Below are 20,662 nucleotides of genomic sequence, written 5' to 3' on the forward strand. Positions count from 1 at the left end.
ATTATTTAAGATAACATCCTTGGAATACTGTGAGGTACATTAACTCCAGAGTAATTCCATTACTGTAAGCACACAATAAGAACTCAATAAATATATATTGTTTAATTGATCTAATTCAATTTGCCCACGAAGATACTAGGGTCCAAAGAGATAGCCTTGCCAAAGGTCTTAAGATTAGGACCTATTTCTTCTGACTTCTGATAGAGTATATTTTCTACTATTCCAAACTCTTCCACAGACCATAACTCTGAAAACAAATGATACGATTACTTGTAGTATGATTAAGGCGAAGAGATACTTCTTTACCAACAGAACCAACACTGAGCAATAAAAACTCGATTTATTTGTAAATATATCTGCTCTACTCTGTCTCATGTATACAGAACTTAATATAAAAAGTCTACTTTGCTCTTTAGCTATCAGAATTCTCTATGAAAGACAATTTTGAAAGTCAACCAACACCTTAAAATGTCAGATATAAGATATGAGATATCAAAGCAAGTTTTTTTAAAAGCTATTTTTATTAGTTATCTATTTTATACATATTTGTGCATATATGTCAATCCCAATCTCCCAATTCACCCCACCACTATCACCACCATCTCCAGCTTTCTCCCCTTGGTGTCCATACATTTGTTCTCTACATCTATGTCCCTATTTCTGCCTTGCAAACCAGTTCATCTGTACCATTTTTCTAGATTCCACATATATGCGTTAATATGCAATATTTGTTTTTCTATTTCTGACTTACTTCATTCTGTATGACAGTCTCTAGGTCCATCCATGTCTCTACAAATGACCCAATTTCGTTCCTTTTTATGGCTGAGTAACATTACATTGTATATATGTACCACAACTTCTTTAACAATTCGTCTGCCGATGGGCATTTAGGTTGCTTCCATGACCTGGCTATTGTAAACAGTGCTGCAATGAACATTGGGGTGCACGTGACTTTTTGAATTATGGTTTTCTCTGGGTATATGCCCAGTAGTGGGATTGCTGGGTCATATGGTAATTCTATCTTTAGTTTTTTAAGGAATGTCCATACTGTTCTCCATAGTGGCTGTATCAATTTACATTCCCACCAACAGTGCAAGAGGGTTCCCTTTTCTCCACACCCTCTCCAGCATTTGTTGTTTGTAGATTTTCTGATGATGCCCATTCAGAGCGAGTTTTAAGATCAACTACCCTGAAGGATTTGTACAAAGACAGATGAAAACTGGCTATATAACTTTTAGGACTACACAGAGAATAAATGGATCAGGCATGAATGTCTGGAAACAGATTTTGTGGAGAGCTGTGGTGTGCTATAAGTTCCATTCCATTCCCACCCAGCAAAAGGGGCTACTTTCCCTGAATGTGTCAGGGCAAAGGGCATCTGAGTGGATCACATGTGGGTTCCCTTAGATTCTGTCCCAGAGGGCTGTCTAATGAGCCTTCCAGGAGAAAGAAGCTGGAGGCAGACCTCTGGAGTAGAGCGTGGGTCACTGGCATTCTGAGAACTACACATACATTTCTGTGTATAAATTGAGATTTTCTTGCTTTGCTTTATTTTTAACCTAAGAATGATCAGAAAAGTTGTGTAACCTGCTTTAATTTTCATCTAGAAAAAGAAAAACTGGATCTTGAATAAATTTTAAAAGATGTGGAAGACAAAAAGTTGCTTTGTGATTGTGTCTCAGGATTCCTATTTAAAATACGGATTCAACTGAATATAATTGAGAATTTCTTAGAAAGAGTAAGAAGGAAGGAAATGGGTGTGTTTCACATTTTAAATGCTTCTTTCTTTTCTATTTTATTTTTAAAAAACCCTAAAAGCCCTATTTTCTGTTAGAGTGTATTTCCATGTTTGAAATTCTGGGCAGGAATTTAAACTTTAATGCTAAATACTAAATTAAAAATTCATTTAAAATATCTTACAATTTGCAATATTTACATGTAAAATGCATAATTTAACAGTTGAATTGGCAGCATTTTGCAGACTTGAATTTTTTCTTAGTACATTCACCCAAGAAAAATTAAGTCAACTCATGAATTCTGAATGACTCCTAGCAATTAAACAAGAAAGACATAAAGCACATGGCCCTATTTCCTCCCAGGAGTTGAAACCATAAATAACAGTTGTGTATACTCTTTCTTTAGACCTCTATTTCCCAAGATTTAAAGCAAGAAGAAATTCACATTTTCTCAGACCAAGAGGTACATATTAGAGGAAAAAAAGCTGGCAGCAAAGAATCCTTAGAAGTCTGAAGAGGAATCATCCACACTGCATAGCCAAGAGAAGAGACAAAGGACATTTTACAGTGATTGGCTAGACTCAAAGGACACAAGGCCTCCCCTACAAATCCATCAGAGCCAGAACACCTGAAGTTCAGAAGCAGAACTGGCACAAAAATCTAACTGAGATGTTGAAATAGAGTGTTTGCTGATATCTACGGAGCATGTGTTCATGTTTCAGGATCAGCCCAACTGCCAGACCACTTCCCTCCAGGAATGTGGTCAGCAAAGCATCAACAGGATCTTATGGCATTTTGGAGGACCTATGCTGTCCTTCTACCCCAAATGTTAATATCAGCAGTCACATAATGCCTATTGGCTTGTATGATTCCCATATGATTTCATAAGTGCTGTTTCGTGCATACAAAAATTATAAAATCCATCTAAACTGTTCAAGTTAAGTTTTGTAGATCCATCAGACTGAAATAAATTTCAAAAAAACAAAAATTCTATGCTATGCTCGTTTTCTGAAGGAAATTATGGAATAACACAAGTCTCTAACATTGCAGTGATTTTTATTTTTTTAAGTTTTAAATATTTTATTTATTTATTTTAACATCTTTATTGGAGTATAATTGCTTTACAATGGTGTGTTAGTTTCTGCTTTATAACAAAGTGAATCAGCTATACATATACATATATCCCCATATCTCCTCCCTCTTGCGTCTCCCTCCTACCCTCCCTATCCCACCCCTCTAAATAGTTAGAAAACACGGAGCTGATCTCCCTGTGCCATGCAGCTGCTTCCCACTAGCTATTTATTTTACTGTAGTGATTTTTAAGGAAATCACTTTCTCTTCATATTTTAAGCAAATTTTAATCAGATGAAATTATCTTTACAATTGTTATTATTATATAATTTTAACTGCCATTTTAACTAAAAAACAATGTTTGTGTTAACTGACATTAAATTAGGCTTTGGCCATCAACACAGCACTAAACTAAATGAAGAGTAAATATCTGGTTAATTTGATCAGTGTAGATGGCTTTCTTATGCACTGGTCATCGACATTAATCAATTTACAGAACGACTGCCAATCTCTGTAAACAATATGCATACTTTATTGCTGGTATACAAAGGCAGGTTACCATAAAATTACACATCCTCATCTTCTGACTGGAGCACTGTAGCCCCATACATGTGCCACGGTATCACAGTATTGTATTTCCATGGTATTATGGTGCCCCTTTAAACGCCACTGCAGCGCATTCTCACTGGCTCCTCCTCTTCAGCCACAAACATTCCTCAGGAAGCATGCCAAGGGCAAACAGCACGCCAGGGGACCCAGGTACAGGAATGATTTCCTCAGGTATAGTTCCAAAGAGCAGGCCCAGAGATTAGACAGAGGTCCAGAGGGAGGCCAAGGCCTTGTACTGAACCAATGCTCACACTCTACATTAGCATGCCCCTTTGTCACTTTTCAAGTGATCAAAAGTATATACATCTGCCTACTCGGCCCCTTTGTGCCATTGGCATATCTATTATATGGGAGACTTCTACTCAGCAATAATTCCTAACGCTCCATGTGATCTTGATCAGAATCTGCTACAGCAAGTCTCCCATTATTATCACCCTCCCCTAATTTTACATCTGACTTAGGACATAGTTGTTCTATTCCATTTAGGAATTCCCTTACAGGGCTGACTACAGTCTGGCAAGGTTACAGATGATTTACATACATATTTTGTTTGGCCTATATTATATGACCCACTCAGAGTTTTTAAGTACTTCGAATTACTTACAATTAAATAATAAAAAACTCTAGATTACCAACTTATCTTAAAAAACTGTAAGAGTAATAGTGGGCCTGAATTTCTCTTGGTAATTAATTAGTGCCGCCCCTTCACACAAATTTTGAGCTCTCCACATTGCCACAATCCTCACCACTCCCTATTATCTACAATATACCACTTTTCTCAGTCAGGATCCCTGCCTGACTCCTATGAACATCTGTGTTTGCAAATCCTTTTGTAAAAATGAGTAATGTGATTATAATTAGCTGTCTAAAGAAGCAAGCCACAAAAGCAGATGCAAGATTTGCAGTGTTATGATGAACATGATAATATGATGGCTACCACAGCCAAAATTCCCCTCAGGGAAAGCAGAATGAAGCAATTCCTTACATAGGTCACCATGGTTTTAACACAGGATCTCATTCACATCCTGGCTACAAGTGATTGTATACCAGAAATCAGCACCGGACCAAATCAGTCACATATAGACCAGACAGTTGTTTATGAAATAGCTGTCATAAGATCCTTGTCAAAAGATGTACCAAACACAACGGTGCCTGGTAACTCCAATAGGACTTTCCTTCTTGTTGGAGAGTCTGAAAGAAGTAGCATGTGAAGAGAGAACTAAACCACCAAAATAGGAATAAAGAGGGACATTAAATAATGATAAAGGGGTCAATTCATCAAGAACATAATAGTCATGTGTATGCATCTAACAACAGAGCTTCAGAGTACATGAAGAAAAACTGATAGAACTGAAAGGATAAAAAGAAAAAAATCTCAATCACAGAGAGTGGAACACTTTTCTGTCATTGACAATTACATAAAACAAATATATAAAAATCAATAAATAAGAAAAAAATCAGTGAAAATACAGAAGACCTACACAACACTACAAATGAACTTAACGTAACTGAGATTTTTTAGGACACTCTACCCAACATCATGGAATACACATTATTTTCAAATGCACATGGAACATTCACCAAGATAGACCATATTCTGAGCTACAAAATAAACTTTAACCAATTTAAGGTCATTAAAATCACACAGGGATGTGAATTCAATTAGAACTCAACAGAAAGAAATATAGAAAATCATCAAATATTTATAAAAATTAACTTCTAAATAATTCACAGGTCAAAGGCCAAATTACAAGGAAAATCAGAAAATTTTTTGAATTGCATAAAAATGAAAATACAACACATCAAAATTTAAGGCAAGCAACCAAGCACTACTCTGAGGAAAATTAATAGCATCTAAATGCTCACAGTATGAAAGAAGAAGGTTTATAGTCAAAAACTTAAACACCCACCTTAGGAAACTAGGAAAAGAAAATTACATCAAAAGTAAGTCAAGGGCTTCCCTGGTGGCGCAGTGGTTGACAGTCTGCCTGCCGATGCAGGGAACACGGGTTTGTGCCCCAGTCCGGGAAGATCCCACATGCCGCGGAGCGGCTGGGCCCGTGAGCCATGGCCACTGAGCCTGCGCGTCCAGAGCCTGTGCTCCACAACGGGAGAGGCCATAACAGTGAGAGGCCCGCGTACCACAAAAGAAAAAAAAAAAAAGTAAGTCAAAAGAGAAAAGTATAAAAATAACAGTAGAATTCAATGAAAATGAACAAAGGAAAATTATTAATGGAGTAAATCACTGAAACCAAAAGCTGGTTCTCTGAGAAGTCAATAATTGATAAATCTCTAACCAGACTTATCAAGAAAATAAAAGACATAAATTACCATTATGAAGGAAAGGACATAACTACAGATCCCAGAGACATTAAAAGAATAAGAAAGGGATATTATAAATGACTTTATGCTAATATCTTGGAAACAGATGAAATGAACAAATCCCTTGAAAGACACAAACTACCACAGCTCTCTGTAAAAGATATAACCTGACTAGCCCTATGTTCATTTTTTAAAAATTGAATTAATCTGCATTTAAGAATTCTCCCACCGAGATAACACCAGGTCCAAATGGCTTCAACTGTGAACTGTGCCAAACAATTAATGAAAAAATAATGCCAATTCCATATATAAATTCTTCCAGAAAAAAAAAGGGAACACTCCCCAACTCATTTTATGAGGCTTACATTACCCTGATACCAAAATCCAACAAAGACAATACAAGCAAAGAAAATTACTGACTAACATCCCTTCTAAATATAGGCATAATAGCCCTTAACAAAATATTAGCAAATTGAATCCAGCAATATATAGAAAAATAATTAATAATGACAAAAGTGACGTTTACCCTTTTAAATGCAAGGTTCACTCAGTATTTGAAATCAATATAATTTACCAAGCCAATACACTAAAAAAAATACACACACACACACTTTTCAATGGGTACCGAAAAAGTGACAAAAATCAGTGTCTGTTTATCATAAAAACTCTCTTCAAACAAGGAAGAGTAGGAAACTTCCACAAATGGATAACAAGCATCTACAAAAAAATAGAGAGCTAACATTATATTTAATGATAAAAGACAACTTTCACTTAATGGCTAAAGTTGCTTTCCTCCTATGATCAGAAACAAGGAAAGGATGTCTGCTCTCACCACATCCATTCAACATGGAGTTCCTAGCCATTGCAATAAGTCAAAGATAAGAAGCAAAAGGCATATAGATTGGAAAGGAAAACGTAAAACTGTACAGATTATTTGCAGATAACACAACTGTCTACATTAAACATCCTAATGAACCTACTAAAAAGCAAAAAATTCTAATTAATAAATTAGTTTACCGAGGCTGCAGAAGTCAAGGTCAATATATGAATATCAACTATATTTCTATTTAATAGTAGTGAATATTTGGAAATTAAAATTTAAAACTAGGGCTTCCCTGGTGGCGCAGTGATTGAGAGTCTGCCTGCCGATGCAGGGGACACGGGTTCGTGCCCCAGTCCAGGAAGATCTCACATGCTGCGGAGCGGCTGGGCCCATGAGCCATGGCCCCTGAGCCTGCGCGTCTGGAGCCTGTGCTCCGCAACGGGAGAGGCCACAACAGTGAGAGGTCCATGTACCTTAAAAAAATAAATAAATAAATAAAAATAATACCACTTTTACAATAGCACCAAAAAGATGAAACACTTGGGAATAACTTTAACAAAATATCTGTAAGACCTATACAATGAAAATTACAAAACTTTCCTGAGAAAACTTTAAGGACCTAAATAAATAAAGAGATAAACCATGGCCATTAATCAAAAGACAATACTTTTAAGATGTCAAGTCTCCCCAAATTCATCTATTGATTTAATACAATCCTAATCAAAATTCCAGTGAACTTCTTTGTAGAAATAAACAAATTGCTTCTAAAATGTATGTGTAAAAGTGAAGACTAAAATAGCCAAATTTTGAAAAGAAAAAAAAGTTTGAGGACTTGCAATACCTGATTTTTAAAACTTACTGTAAGCTACGGTAATCAAGATAGTGTAGGATCAGCATTAGGACAGACATACAGAGTACGGAAACAGATCCACACAAATATGGTCGATTGATTTCCAAAGATTTCAAGGCTGTTCAGTGGGAAAAGGATACTCTTCAAAAAACAGTGCTGGAAGAACTGGACCTCCATATGCAAAAATATTAACTTTACGCTTACCTTACACCTTATATAAAAGTTAACCTGAAATGGATCAAAAACCTAAATGTAGGAGTGAAAACTATGAAATTTCTGTAAGGAAACATAGGTGAAAGTCTCCATGACTTTGAGTTAGGAAAAGACTTCTTAGGATACAAAATGCATGAATTATTTAAAAAATTGATAAAGTAGTCTTTCAAAATTAACAATTTCTTGTCTTCAAAAGACACTATTAAGAAAATCAAAAACCAGCCACAGTTTGGAAGAAAATATTTTCAAAACACATCAAGGACTTGTATTTACGATATTTAAACAACTCTTACAATTCAGTAAGACAACCCAATTTTTTAAGCGTACCATTGACAACATACAAATGAGTAATAAGAATATGAAAATTCTTATTACTCAATTTCATTAGTCAACATGGAAATTAAAATCACATTGAGGGGACTTCCCTGGAAGTCCAGTGGTTGAGACTTTGCCTTCCGATGCGGGGGTGTGGGTTCAATTTCTGGTCAGGGAGCTAAGATCCCACATGCCTCAGAGCCAAAAAACCAAAACATCAAACAGAAGCAAAATTGTAGCAAATTCAATAAAGATTTTAAAAATGAAAAAAAAAATACATTGAGATACTACTACACATCAACTAGAATGAGTTTAAATTAAAATGATTGACAATACCAAGTTTTGCCCAAAATGCAGAGCAACTCGAAACCTCATACATTTCTGGAGGGACTACAAAGTGGTACAGTCATTTGGGAATATTTTCACAATATTTTCAGTTTCTAACAAAGTTAAATATACACTTAATCATACTACCCAGCAATTCCAATCCTAGGTATTTAACCAAGAGATGTAAAAACATACATACACACACACACAAAAAAAAACCTATATGCATAGGTTTTTTTATAGCATCTTTATTCACAATAGCCAAAAAAACTGGAACAAACTCAAATGTCCAGCAACTTGTGAATGGATAAAAATAATTATGGCATACACTGGAAAATTACTCATTAACAGAAAGGAACAAACTACTGATACATGCAACATGGATAAATATCAAAGGCATTATGCTAAGTGAAAGAACAGAGAAACAAAAACTATATACAATACGTATTCACAGTTTTTAAAAATTCGGTATTATGGAAAAGGGAAAACCACAGGGGCAGAAAATGGGCTGGAGTTAGGGCAGAGAGGAAAGGGGGCACAGAGAAGATTACACGGGGGCATAACCTCTTTGGGGTGATAGAAATATTCAGTATCATGATTGTGGAGATTATTAGGAGACTGTAAACATCTGTCAAAACCCAACAAACAATAAACCCAAAACAGTATTTTACTGTACGTCAATTATACCTCAATAAATCTGATTTTAAGTTCACAGAATCACTGAGATGACTAGAAAAACAAGCAAGCTCAAGGCTAAACTTCTAGGAAAACATCCAAAACTATGCTGTAGAACTGGCTTGATGAGAAAACTGCTGCATCTGTCCCAGTCACCAAACCCTAAATGCCAAAACCTGACTGCAACTAGTACTGATGCCAGGTCTCTACCAGGCACTCAACCCTACAACATTATCATCCCCCAGAGCCACGCTCTCCTGCTGCTGCCTACGCTCAGCACAGAGCCCGTTTCTCACATGGTTCTCTTCCAAGTCGTGGTCTCACCTAAGTGCCTCCGACTGGAGAGTGAAGTCCAAGCAGCAAAAGACGCTGGAAATTTGAGTTCTCACTTCTGACCCTAAGGAGACGGATGCATAATGTGGAAATTTCTCCAAATGTAGAAATGCTGTCCAACATGTGATGGCCAGACATGAATAGGACAAATGTTGATGACAACAAGCAGTAAATGAAAACATTAAAAGTTCTTTCTCTTTCTTTTTCCTCTCCCCTACCTCTTCTAAGCCTTTCTTTGTCAAGCACTCTGTATTTCCTCACCTCAGAGGCTTTTGCAAGGTGGAAAGCTGAAACTACCAAAGACAAACAGGCTATCTCTAGGGAAAGCCTGGGCTCACTGAGGAAACTGTCCTGGGGAAGAGGAGGTAGGAGGGGCTACCTCTGAGCTGAAGAAAGGAGAACACGGACTACTAGGAAGGGCATGGATGCTATAGCCAACTTCCCAGAGAAGAGGGGATCCAAGCTCTACTTTCCTCAGAGGCCAAGGGAAATAGCAGTGTCTCAAAAAGGATGGCTGGTAGTAAGGTAGATAGCTAGTGGGAAGCAGCCGCATGGCACAGGGATATTGGCTAGGTGCTTTGTGACAGCCTGGAGGGGTGGGATAGGGAGGGTGGGAGGGAGGGAGACGCAAGAGGGAAGACATATGGGAACATATGTTTATGTATGACTGATTCACTTTGTTATAAAGCAGAAACTAACACACCATTGTAAAGCAATTATACCCCAATAAAGATGTTAAAAAAAAAAAAATGGATGACAATAGAATTATAACCTATGGGATGTGGCCAAATTAATACTCAATGAAAAAATTAATGGTGTAAATGTATTTAATAGAAAAAAGAAATAAATGAATTAAACATTTAAATTAGAAAGGTTAAAATAAGCAAACAAGCCAAAATAAAGGTAGACAAAGTAATAAAATTAAAAGCATAAATAAGTAAATTAGGAAGCAAAAAAAACGTAGAAATGGTTAATATAATGGAGAGCTGGTTCTAAATATGAATGAATGAATAAATGAATAACTTCCTAAAAATGTGACCAAGAGGTTGAGGAACTCTACAAATTAACAATACAAATATAATGTTCAATGAAATGGAAGGGTTTCTTTGCATAAATCTTTATGCCAATAAATAAGAATCCATAATTGAAGCCGACTTAAGAAAAGGTTGTAAGTGAATAACCATGGAAGAAATAAAAACTTTGTTAAAGATTTAAAAAAAAAAAAAAAAAAAAAGGATGGCTGCCCCTGGACACTGGGGCTCTGTCACTGCAAAATCCCCTGAGCTCTACACAGTACAGAGCTGCAGAGCAAGACTTCAACGGACCCTGCGGGCTCAAACGTGGGGCATGTTAATAGTTACTCTGCAGAGGACCAGAGGAGTCCCCCAGTGTTTTGGCTCTGCATGAGACCTTGCGGTGTGGAGGAGGGAGCCCCAATAAAAATCGATATCAAATTTATTGCCACGCTGATAAGAAGAGAGTCTCACATTTGTATTTAACTTGCCTTACAGAAAGTAGATGAAGAGCATTTCTTGCAAACCTTTGCAGGTCCTAGGAATAAGTATAATCTAAAAAATCTGAATGTCCCAAGGATTATATGAAAGACTTTTAAAAAAAAAAATCACTGTGCTTTCAAATTGCAGAAATCACTGTGTAGAAAGAGGGCAGGGCATGGGGAGAGAAAAGTGACAGTTTATGAGCTATTTTTTCATGGTTACCTTTTATTACAGGGGTAACCTTTTGGCAAATCTGAACGTGCAAGTCACTGGCCTTTTCCAGCGATAAAAAAATTAAAATGCTTTTACTGTTTAGCTTTCTAAAGAACTTCTAAATATGTAGGCTTTTAATCCAGACAATGACTAGGGTGGAAGAATGTACTTTTCTTTCCTGGCTTAGTTTTGTTGTGTTTTCTAAAGAAATTACAGAGTTCTTTAGTTTATATTTGGGTAGGCCTTTCTGACATTGTCACACTAGCTAAATGCCAGTATCAATGTGGTTAGCAGATTGAAGATTTATATTGGGAAATACTAACTAGAGTTTCCAGATGGCAAAAGGCCAGATAAATGGCTTTTACGGTTAAATACAACCACGTACGCTCAACGTCACTAAATGGTTGAATATAGCCCCACTTGGCTATAATGAGCGAGCTCCATTTGTTTAATGAAGCATTCATATGATAAAAGAGGCTAAATCAAAAGTAGAGTTATTTATGAACAAATAAAGCCATCTGAAACCATCAGGAAGGATGTTATATTCTGAAACCAATTAAATTCTTTTTTAAAAATGACTCAACTGAAATTTTTATTCTTGTTCACCAATAACACTGCTTCTTTCCAAACTAAACACTATTTTTTTTTAATTTTCTTGATTTTTGGGGATATGTTTGTGTCAGTACCAGTTTAACTTCTAACTAGTGTAAAGCACTCTTCAACGTGTACAATATGAAAAAATAAGAGATTTGAAATGTGGAGGAAATAAGAACTCATACAACTCAACAGCTAAAAAATAAACAATCCAATTAAAAAATGGGCAGAGGATCTTTCCAAAGAAGACATACAGATGGCCAACAGGTACATGAAAAATGTTCAACCTCATCTTTCATCAGTCATCAGGGAAATGCAAATCAAAACCACTATGAGATACGACTTCACACATGTCAGAATGACTATCATGAAAAAGACTAGAAATAACAAGTGCTAGCAAGGATGTGGAGAAAAGAGAACCCACTGTTCTCTCTCACAAACTGTACTGTTTGTGGGAATATAAATTAGTGCAGCCACTATGAAAAATATGGAGGTTCCTCAAAAATTAAAAATAGAACTACCACATGATCCAATAATTCCACTTCTCAGTATTCATCCAAAGATGAAAACACTAATTTGAAAAGACATCTGTACCTAAATGTCCGTTTCAACATTACTTACAATAGCCAAGACATGGAAACAATCTAAAGGTCCATGGATGGATGAATGGATAATGAAAATGTGGTGTACATGTACAATGGAATATTATTCAGTCATAAAAATGAATGAAATCTTACCATTTGCAACAACATGGATGGACCATGAAAACATTATGCTAAGTGGAGTAAGTCAGACACAAAAAGATAAATACTACATTATCTCACTTATATTTGGAATCTAAAAAAAGAAAATAAAAACACCAAGCTCAAAGATATAGAAAACAGATTGTTAGTTGCCTAAGGCAGGAGGGCGGGCCAAATAGCAGGCCTAAAGGTACAAATTTCCACTTACAAAGTCATGAGGATGTAATGTACAGCTTAATGACTATAGTTAATAGACGTTATTGCATATTTGAAATTAGCTAGGAGAGTAAATCTTAAAATTTCTGATTATAAGAAAAAAAATTTTGTATATATATGGGAACAGATGTTAACTGGACATACCGTGGTGATCATTTTGCAATTATGTATACAAGTGTCAAATCATTATGTTGCACGCCTTAAACTAATATAATGTTTATGTCAAATATACCTCAACTAAAAAATGCAAAAGTAGGAAATTTTGTTACCTATCCTATTAGAAACTCTTAGAAATCTAAGAGCGCAGACAGAGGTAATATTACATCAGAATTAAGTACTGACACAGTGTGTCTAAGTACTTTCCATGACCTTCAGACCCTCCTGAATATGGCCTTTGCCTGTTTTTCCAACCAGTCTTACAGCACTTTTTCCCACAGTGGACTTTTCTCAGGTCCAGAAATACACTGGCCTCTCCTGGATTTGTATGGTCTCTTTCCATAGCCTGAAATACACTCCCCCACCACACACACACACACACACACACACACACACACACACACACACACACACAGAGGATCCTTCTAACTCCTACCTATCCTTCAGATTTCAAAATTTCCCTGACCTCCAGACCTCTTACGTACCTCCGCAGTACCCTGTACTTCCCTGAAATTATCAGAAACCTTCTAGGCAGATTCTAAGTAGAAACTATATGCCCAGGTCCAATATGCCCGATAATACAGTAAATGTCCAATATGCATTTGATAATATTCATCAAGAACTTACATGCCAAATACTCTTCTAAGCACTTTATATAAGCTTAGTAACAAACAAGACTGGTAGGTGATAGGATTATTAATCATATTTTATACATGAGGACACTGAGGTCCAGAGATGCTAAAACACATTCCCAGATAGAACTGGGATTCAAACCAACGTCCACTCTGACTCCCTGGCCTCCTAACCAGTACTTCATACAGCCTCCCAGTAACAGTGAAAAGGGCACAGGACTTAGAATCCAGGCACGGCTACTTATAGCTGCATAACTTTAGACACGTTACTTAAACCTTTGAGCCTTAGTTTTCTTGCATTTTTAAGGAAAGGGATAAAAATATCTACCTCACAAGATCACTTTGAAGAAGTGTACTTTAAGTACCCGGCTTAAAGGAAGTCCTTAATGCATAATAATTGAATCTGATCTCAGGAAGATAACCCAAAGTAGTATTAAGCAGTAAGAAAGAAGAAAGCAAGTATGTATTCACCCAGACTCACAATTGTCCCAGGGGCATGAAACTTCGCAGGAAAATTATGATCATATACTTATTTTTGACATATACCTATAACTGTGATTTTTTAATTACTAAGAGCTATACAAAGTTATGCTTAAGCATATGTTTAAGTTAAGAGAAAACTTCTTTTGGTAGATGTATTACTGCATATCCATATCCTCCATAGCCCCTAGTAAAAAGCTAAAAGACTGAATACTTCCCCATGACAAAGCAGGAGTGAAATTCAAAAATTAAATGTGAAGTAAAAATATTTAAAAAGTATTAGAAGACAACTGGTGGGAAATAAAAAGACAAATCTAAATGAAACCAAAGATGGCACAGGAAGAATAAGCAGGAAGAGAATGGGGGAAGATAATGGGGCTAGAAGGCCCTGTATTGTTGACAGTATCTGAAACCCTGATTAATGTTATTTCTAAGCAGATTAACCAAATCCCAACTGTTCTACATCAGGTCCTTTCTCTAAGCTTGTCCTCCCTCAGACCAGCAAATAAAGGATAAATTAAAATTTTAAACACACAAATAAAATAGAAGAAAAAAGCCCACCCACACAAAACAAAAATGTACTGAGTTGACAACTCACCCTAATGTTCCTATTCTTTCCTTTCATTCTGTGCCTATACTAAAATGATAACGTGATAAAACTGAAAAGTGAAAAAGAGGAGGATTAGCTCTCCTATGTAATTTTTAAAAGAAAGCGTCAAGCCATCCTCCGTCAGCAATAGGTGGTGCAGTACTTGGTATCATCACACGAGTGGGAGGGCACAAAGGGATGGTGTGGGGGGATTGTTATTTCTGTCCCAGATACAGGAAGAACTTTTAACCTTCTGATGCTTCTCCTTATCATAACTTTCTCCATAGCAACCACAGAACTGCAGTGGCAAGAAATAGATGAGAAGATAAAAAATATACGTATTATGTATACACGCACACACTTATATATAAATCCTGCAAAACTGCAGAATTCAGTAATGGTTTTTAAAAATATGACACATTCCTCTATAATCTCAAATTTCTGTAGAAGATTAACAACTAAAAAACAGAAATAAGCAAACATAGCATACTTGTCATTTTTCTTTGGCACTTATATTTGTAACATATATATAGCATTTCACAACAGATTTAACCTCTAAGATGAGCCCATTTTACTAAAAAAAAAAAAAAAAAAAATTCTTTTGAGGCCTAACAGACGTCCCAATGTTTGGTCCAGAAGAACAAGAACCTCACATACTATTCATAAATAAGAGTGTTATGACAGTAATATAAGATTGTGACTTTGTGTCCACTGCACATTATACTGCTGGTGAAAAGTTTATAACTAGAGAAACAAGAAAACGAGAAAGGGTCACTCCACTGACAAGGGCTCTTATGCCAGGTAAAAGCAAGAAAGGGCTGGAGTAACTAACTCACTGGGAACAAACTCACCCTAGTTTGCAGTCACTGTTTCCCTATTTTGGCTTAGCCTTGATGTTCAATTGCAGGATTAACAAATGCACATAAAACATTAGGTTTCATCATGAAGAGGTCCTACAACCAGGTGACGGGAAGCATGATGTTATCAGAAAAAGCATGGCACCCCCAGAGCCCCACTGCATAGAAAGGGAAAGAACTTCTTAGGGTTGAGATGGGAATGACAACGTTAGATGAATGAGTGTTCCCCTGCCAGACCTGCTCTTTTGAGGAACAGACTACATTTTACATCTTCTCACTGCTTCCATTCCTACTCTCTGGGTGCCCGGGGACCATTTCAGAAGGTGCTAAACACCTGTAAAAATCTACACTAGCATCCAGCAGGTCTCCGCGTGGGGAATTTTAGGATGATCACTCGGTTCTCTCACTACATGGTGAAGTCTTATTAATGGCTCAGCCCATATATTTACATCCGGTAATTTAAATGTCACAGGAAGATAAATTTTTATGGGGTTTGTTATTAAAATATAGGAAAAGGACAGGCAATAAGGGATTTGGACAAAACAGGTTAAGTGGAGGAAGAATATGGAGAAAATATATTGATGACAGGTATATTATTGTTTAATAGGGAAGAATATATTTAATTCTTTTCAGGCATGAGAAGGGAACTGAGGCTGGAGCACTGGTGTGTGTGGTGAGTAGTGGAGGGGGAAGCTGGGGGGAGAGAAGGAGGAGGCACTGGCTGGGGCTAAAATCTGGGGAGCACAGGGCAACCATACTACTCTTCATGCTTCCACCTCGGCCCCCAGGCTCACATGAGCCCAGGCTGATCACATTTTACCCTTATTAATTCAGGCAGCCAACCAAATGCCAGGCACCAGTACGAGTGGCAAACATAGGAGTCACAGTTTCTACCCTCAAGGAATCCACCATCTAGTGGAAATACAGCTGTTAATCGATTAAACACAATGGTGATAAATGTTATACAGAAGATATGCACTTTTATTTCTCCCAGCCTGTCTACAATGCTGAGTCCTCAGGTCTCAGGAAAAATATCATGGAACCAGGGCTGGCTCATGGTCTGAAACTGACACACAAGAGCCCAGAGGGTGAACCGAAGGGCACGACTCTTTCCTGCAGCCCTAGGACTCTGTGCCCCGGTACAGAGGGTGTGTGGGCACCCACTCTGGTTATCCAGCCCTTCCAGAGCTGTCTCAGGTTCAGAGAGGATTTCAGATGAATTTAGATCAAACTGATTTTCAGAGGAAGCCCAGACAGCCTGGTGGAGGGATGTTTTCTTTGGCATGAGAAGAAATGATCATGAACTAGAGACACCAAGCAGGACAGGGAGAACTTTCTGCATAGCTGCCACTTTTCTGCAAAAATTAAGCTGCTGCCTGAGAGTAACGGCTTGAGAGTGAAACTTATCTGGCTCTACTCTAGTCACAATGGAACAAGCTGTGTACAAGAAACTAGGTGCTTCCACTGACTTCTGAGTTAAAGGGCTTTGAAAACAGTAAAGCACTCTCAGATCTAAGGTACTAAAACTACTTATACAACATGAGTAATACGTTCCTTCCATATGATTTTTAAAGTTCTTCTCTCCTTTTCTCCCTCCCCCAAACACCTTCCAGTTGGAGACTAGAAGCAGTAGTCCTAGACTCTGACAACTTTTCCTTGTACAGTGCACACCATCTTATGTCCTGCACCCAAGAAGGCCACTCCCTCAGTGCCCTGTGAACTAGACAAAGAGTCTCACATCTTTCCAATTTAATCCTTTCAGACAGCTCCATGGCTATTCAAAGTTGTCTGGAGTTTTCAGATTTAGCCAGATGAAAAGAGACTACTAGGGGCAAAATGGCTTGTGACTAATTAATTAAAAACCATAGAAGCACCTGTGTATGTGTGTGTATGCACACGTACACAAACACATATACATACAAACATACAACCTGAAAATCTGGAGATAAAAATCAGTTACCCAGGTTGGATACCAAAAAAAAAAAGAATAGTATTAATAAAACTGCATGAAGAAAGTAGCTGTTGAGCTGAAGATCAGCAGAAAAATAAGACTGCCACATTATCTACAATTTTCAAAGGGTTCAATATTTTTTCCATGGCACACAAAAAAGGAGAAATTGGAGGTCACAGCTCTGTTTTTCTCAACCCAATTTCCTAATGAAAATATCCTCAAAGGAAACATCTGCTTCCTTTACCCCACTTCTCTCCTTGAAGCCAGACTCCAATGGGGACCACCACCTCACCAGAGAAGTGATCAATAAAGAGGAAAGTGACACTGAGGCCAGAGGTCTACACAATCCCCGAACTGAGTAATCCACTCCTCAATTATGAGGTACCTCTTATAGTATTTATGACCAGTCTTTTGTTTTTATATACAGCAGGTTCTTATTAGTTATCTATTTTATACACATTAGTGTATACATGTCAATCCCAATCTCCCAATTCATCACACCACAACCCCCACCCCCCGCAGGGAGGCCGGTAGTCAAAGTGATCTTGTGACCCTGGTGTCCATACATTTCTTCTCTACAACTGTGTCTTAATTTCTGCTCTGCAAACCGGTTCATCTGTACCATTTCCTAGGTTCCACATATATGCATTAATATACGATATTTGTTATTCTCTTTCTGACTTACTTCACTCTATGACAGTCTCTAGATCCATCCACATCACTACAAATGACCCAATTTTGCTCCTTTTCATGGTTGAATAATATTCCATTGTATATATGTACCACATCTTCTTTATCCATTCGTCTGTTGATGGGCATTTAGGTTGCTTCCATGTCCTGGCTATTGTACATAGTGCTGCAATGAACATTGGGGTGCATGTGCCTTTTTGAATCATGGTTTTCTCTGGGTATATGCCCAGTAGTGGGATTGCTGGGTCATATGGTAATTCCATTTTTAGTTCTTTAAGGAACGTCCATACTGTTCTCCATAGTGGCTGTATCAATTCACATTCCTACCAACAGTGCAAGAAGGTTCCCTTTTCTTCACAGCCTCTCCAGCATTTGTTGTTTGTAGATTTTCTGATGATGCCCATTCTAAGTGGTGTGAGGTGATACCTCATTGTAGTTTTGATTTTCATTTCTCTAATAATTAGTGATGCTGAGCAGCTTTTCATGTGCTTCTTGGCCATCTGTATGTCTTCTTTGGAGAAATGTCTATTTAGGTCTTCTGCCCATTTTTGGATTGGGTTGTTTGTTTTTTTAATATTGAGCTGCATGAGCTGTTTATATATTTTGGAGATTAATCCTTTGTCCGATGATTCATTTGCAAATATTTTCTCCCATTCTGAGGGTTGTCTTTTCATCTTGTTTATGGTTCCCTTTGCTGTGCAAAAGCTTTTAAGTTTCATTAGGTCCCATTTGTTAATTTTTATTTCCATTACTCTAGGAGGTGGATCAAAAAAGATCTTGCTGTGATTTATGTCAAAGAGGGTTCTTCCTATGTTTTCCTCTAAGAGTTTTAGAGTGCCCGGTCTTACATTTAGGTCTCTAAGCCATTTTGAGTTTATTTTTGTGTATAGTATTAGGGAGTGTTCTAATTTCATTCTTTTACATGTAGCTGTCCAGTTTTCCCAGCACCACTTATTGAAGAGACTGTCTTTTCTCCATTGTATATCCTTGCCTCCTTTGTCATAGATTAGTTGACCATAGGTGCATGGCTTTACCTCTGGACTTTCTATCCTGTTCCATTGATCTATCTTTCTGTTTTTGTGCTAGTACCATATTGTCTTGATTATTGTAGCTTTGTAGTATAGTCTGAAGTCAGGGAGTCTGATTCCTCCAGCTCCATTTTGTTCCCTCAAGACTGCTTTGGCTATTCGGGGTCTTTTGTATCTCCATACAAATTTTAAGATTTTTTGTTCTAGTTCTGTAAAAAATGCCCTTGGTAACCTGATAGGAATTGCATTGAATTTGTAGATTGCTTTGGGTAGTATAGTCATTTTCACAGTATTGATTCTTCCAATCCACGAACATGGCATATCTCTCCATCTGTTGGTATCATCTTTAATTTCTTTCATCAGTGTCTTATAGTTTTCTGCGTACAGGTCTTTTGGCTCCTCAGGTAGGTTTATTCCTAGATGTTTTATTCTTTTTGTTGCAATGGTAAATGGGAGTGATTCCTGAATTTCTCTTTCAGATTTTTCATCATTAGTGTATAGAAATACTGGAGATTTCTGTGCATTAATTTTGTATCCTGCAACTTTACCAAATTCCTTGATAAGCTCTAGTAGTTTTCTGGTGGCATCTTTAGGATTCTCTATGTATAGTATCGTATCATCTGCAAACAGTGGCAGCTTTACTTCTTCTTTTCCAATTTGTATTCCTTTTATTTCTTTTTCTTCTCTGATTGCCATGGCTAGGACTTCCAAAACTATGCTGAATAATAGTGGTGAGAGTGGACATCCTTGTCTTGTTCCCGATCTTAGAGGAAATGTTTTCAGTTTTTCACCATTGAGAATGACGTTTGCTGTGGGATTGTCATATATGGCCTTTATTATGTTGAAGTAGGTTCCCTCTATGCCCACTTTCTGGAGAGTTTTTATCATAAATGGGTGTTGAATTTTGTCAAAAGCTTTTGTTGCATCTATTGAGATGATCATATGGTTTTTATTCTTCAGTTTGTTAATAAGGTGTATCACATTGATTGATTTGCATATATTGAAGAATCCTTCCATCCCTGGGATAAATCCCACTTGATCATGGTGTATGATCCTTTTAATGTGTCGCTGGATTCTGTTTGCTAGTATTTTGTTGAGGATTTTTTCATCTATATTCATCAGTGATATTGGTCTGTAATTTTCTTTTTTTGGAGTATCTTTGTCTGGTTTTGGTATCAGGGTGATGGTGGCCTCATAGCATGAGTTTGGGAGCTTTCCTTCCTCTACAATTTTTTGGAAGAGTTTGAGAAGGATAGGTGTTAGCTCTTCTCTAAATGTTTGATAGAATTCACCTGTGAAGCCATCTGGTCCTGGACTTTTGTTTGTTGGCAGATTTTTAATTCACGGTTTCAATTTCGTTACTTGTGATAAGTCTGCTCATATTTTCTATTTCTTCCTGGTTCAGTCTTGGAAGGTTAAACCTTTCTAAGAATTTGTCCATTTCTTCCAGGTTGTCCATTTTATTGGCATAGAGTTGCTCATAGTAGTCTCTTAGGATGCTTTGTATTTCTGCGGTGTCTGTTGTAACTTCTCCTTTTTCGTTTCTACTTTTATTGATTTGAGTCCTCTCCCTCTTTTTCTTGATGAGTCTGGCTAATGGTTTATCAATTTTGTTTATCTTCTCAAAGAACCAGTTTTTAGCTTTATTGATCTTTGCTATTGTTTTATTTGTTTCTATTTCATTTATTTCTGCTCTGATCGTTATGATTTCTTTCCTTCTGCTAACTTTGGGTTTTGTTTGTT

General features: G+C 37.1%; 1 protein-coding gene across 4 annotated transcripts in view; it reads right to left on the minus strand.

Moving 5' to 3' along the window:
- The window catches only part of IGSF11 (immunoglobulin superfamily member 11), a 139,072-nt gene that overhangs the window by 39,377 nt on the left and 79,033 nt on the right, over window positions 1-20,662 (minus strand). Inside the window, exon 1 of one of the 4 annotated variants that reach the window (XM_060298104.1) lies at window positions 5,327-5,559. The exons of the other annotated variants lie outside the window; for them this stretch is intronic. The gene's annotated coding sequence lies outside the window, so the exon portion shown is untranslated. Of the gene's footprint in view, window positions 1-5,326; window positions 5,560-20,662 lie in introns of those variants that run through there. 4 annotated transcript variants of the gene reach the window in all.

This window comes from Globicephala melas, chromosome 4, assembly GCF_963455315.2.
Source record: "Globicephala melas chromosome 4, mGloMel1.2, whole genome shotgun sequence".
Classification (NCBI taxonomy): Eukaryota; Metazoa; Chordata; class Mammalia; order Artiodactyla; family Delphinidae; genus Globicephala; species Globicephala melas.